Here is a 3,569-nt window from a genome sequence, read left to right on the forward strand (position 1 = left end):
CTAACTTTCACTGTATAATCATAAGGGATTTGATTTAGGTCATACTTGAATGGTCTAGTGGTTTTCTCCATTTTCTTCAAGTCTGAATTTGGCAATAAGGAGTTCATGATCTGAGCCACAGTCAGTTTCCGGTCTTGTTTTTGCTGACTGTATAGAGCTTCTCCATCTTTGGCTGCAAAGAATATAATCAATCTGATTTTGGTGTTGACCATCTGGTGATATCCATGTGTAGAGTCTTTTCTTGTGTTGTTGGAAAAGAGTGTTTTCTATGACCAGTGCATTCTCTTGGCAGAACTCTATTAGTTTTTGTCCTGCTTCATTCTGTACTCCATGACCAAATTTGCCTGTTACTCTATTTGTTTCTTGACTTCCTACTTTTGCATTCCAGTCCCCTATAATGAAAAGGACAAGTGGGAACTAATCAAACTTAAATACTTTTGCACAATGAAAGAAACTAAAGGCAAGGTGAAAAGACAGCCTTCAGAATAGGAGAAAATAATAGCAAATGAAGCAACTGACAAAGAATTAATTTCAAAAATATACAAGCAGCTCATGCAGATCAATTCCAGGAAAATAAACCACCCAACTAAAAAGCTGGGCCAAAGAACTAAACAGACATTTCTCCAAAGGTAACAAACAGATGGCTAGCAAATACATGAAAAGATGCTCAATATCACTCATTATTAGAGAAATGCAAGTCAAAACCACAATGAGGTACCATCTCACCCTGGTCAGAATGTACACATGGAATATTACTCAGCTATTAAAAAGAATGCAGTTGAATCAGTTCTAATGAGGTGGATGAAACTGGTGCCTATTTTACAGAGTGAAGTAAGTCAGAAAGAGAAACACCAATACAGTATATTAATGCTTATATATGAATTTAGAAAGATGGTAAGGATGACCCTGCAAGTCAACAAAAGAGAGACAGATATAAACAACAGACTTTTGGACTCTGTGGGAGAAGGTGAGGGTGGGATGATTTGAGAGAATAGCATTGAAACATGTATATTACCATATGTGAAATAGATGACCAGTCCAAGTTTGATGTGTGAAACAGCGCACTTAAAGCCAGTGCACTGGGACAACCCAGAAGGATGGGATGGGGAGGGAAGTGGGAAGGGTTTTGAGATGGAGGAAGCATGTACAACCATGATTCGTGTCAAAATATGGCAAAAACACCACAATATTTTAAAGTAATTATCCTCCAATTAAAATAAATATTTGGGGAAAAAAAAGAAAACTAAAACAAACTGGAAAACAAAACCAAAGCAGAGTGCCAACTGGTGAATAAAACAAAGAAAATGAAACAAACTAACAAACGATGTAATAAAAGAAATGGAAGAAAATAAGAGGTCGGCAGGCAAAGTTAAATAGAAGTATATAAAAATGATTTATTTGTATATTTTATATATATGTGTATATATATATATATATATATATAACTACAGCAAGAAAAGAACAATAAGAAAAGCAAACAAAAAATCCAGAAAAATTAAACAAATCTTACAAGAGTGTAAAATCAATGTAGAGTTAGAAGTATATAAAGGAAATAAATATTGTAATTTTAAAAAGAAGTTTTCAAACGTTTAAATAGAGTTAATAGTAAAAATAAAATCAACAACCACAGCAAAAGAAAAAAAAAATACCCAGAGCCAACTTCAGAAGAAATCAAAATATAAGAAGAATAATAAATGTTTTTCTGGGACCTCGGGTATCAGCATCATTTCTCTCCCTGTGAGTCACAGTCCACCACTGCCTTCCTAGAATGCCCTCCACTACTAAGTTGTTCTCTGGACTTGCTATGGGGACAGGTCAGAGTCTAATCTGGCCCTATTCCTGGGTGTTCTTGCCTTGAATGTTCACAGCTGCCAGAGCTAGTGTGTTTTCTTTTGTGGGAGCTCTCATTGTCCTTTTGTAAATTTCTTAGACACAGAGTCCACCTAGTTGATCATGTGGATTTAATCTGCAGCTTGTACAGCTAGTGAGAAACTTCTGGATCATCTTTTTTAGCCACACTGACCATGCAGTTCAATTGTGGTTTTATTATCACCACTGCATATGGATCATCTATAGTTTGCTCCTGAGGCTGGCCCTGGAGGACTTGAGTCTGTTCCATTGAGGGCCATGTGGGGTGGTGGTGCAACTATCTGGATCACAGGGGCCCTAGAGAAGGAAATAAGGTGCTATTAGTGTTAGCAGCAGCAGCAGCAGCAGTGTTTTTCCCAGCTTCTGACTCTCTGCCCCAGTAAGGATCAAACATGCAGGTAGTGTAGCTGCTTGGATTGTGAGGACCCTGACATTGCCAAGTGTGCAGGGATGTCAGCAGCCTCAGGCATAGGAATTATGCTACTATTCGAGACTTTTTCTAGCCTCTGGCAGCTGGAATTCAAAGGGCCTCCCTCGCTAGTCCTTCACTGTCGCTTGGCACAGCAGACCCTCAAAGGTCTCCCTGTGGCTGGGGTCCTTCTCTATTGTTTAAAAGGCCACCCTCTCTGGGGTCTTTCTCTATTGATCAGTTTCCTGCATTGACAGTTGAGGAGAGAGAGAGGCTACAGTGATGGCTCTATCCCCTGCACATGACTCAGATGTATTGCCTTGACTCTATGACTGCCTGGTTTTCCTCAAAGGATTTCCCCACTGTGAACTCCTCCCTCACATCCCCTCAGCCAGTTTCCCTCCAGTCAACAGCAGACATCATCTTGGGGTTGTTCTCCATTTCCTATGCTCCAGCTCCCAGCCTCAGCACATTCCATGGGACTTGTGTCCCAGTCTGGGGTATGTAGGCTGTGACAAATATTGTTTGTGTGGTTCTCATTCTATTCAGACTGTCACAGATCAGCTGTTGCACTCTGCTACAGGCTCAAATGCTTCCCCTCTGTCCAAACAATTGCCTCAATGTGTGGATCTGACACCTGCTTCAGTTCCCCCACTCCCCAGGTACAGTCCCAGTCCTGTTCACTCTCCTCTTTTTCCTTTCCTTGCATCATCCTACCAAGTTTTGTGTGAGTTTATATTCCCTTCCAACGGTCAGGGACTCTTGCCCACTCTCAGCTGGTGTTCTGTGAGATCTTCTGCATCTGAAGGTGTGTTTCTGATGCACTCATGGAGAGAGATGTGCTCCACATCCACCTACTCCTCCACAATCTTGTCTCTCCTCACAGCTAACAGTTTTATGATATACCATGATATATTTTGAAATAAAAATCTGTAGATAAATTTGATTGATACAATAATACATTCAGAACCTGAAAATTTGGCAAAATAATACCAAGGAAAGTTTATAAGCCTTAATTAATGACCCAGTTAGCTCAGTTGGTAAAGAATTCACCTGCAATTCAGGAGACCTTGGTTTGATTCCTGGATCAGGAAGATATGCTAGAGAAGGAACAGACTATCCACTCTAGTATTCTTGGGCTTTCTTTGTGGCTCAGTTGGTAAAGACCACCTGCACTGCAGGAGACCTGGGTTCGATCCCTGGGTTGGGAAGATCCCTTGTAGCAGGAAAAGTCTACCCACTCCAGTATTCTTGCCTGGAGAATTCCATGGACTGTATAGTCCATGGGGTC

Source organism: Oryx dammah, unplaced genomic scaffold (genome assembly GCF_014754425.2).
Source record: "Oryx dammah isolate SB20612 unplaced genomic scaffold, SCBI_Odam_1.1 HiC_scaffold_23, whole genome shotgun sequence".
Classification (NCBI taxonomy): domain Eukaryota; kingdom Metazoa; phylum Chordata; class Mammalia; order Artiodactyla; family Bovidae; genus Oryx; species Oryx dammah.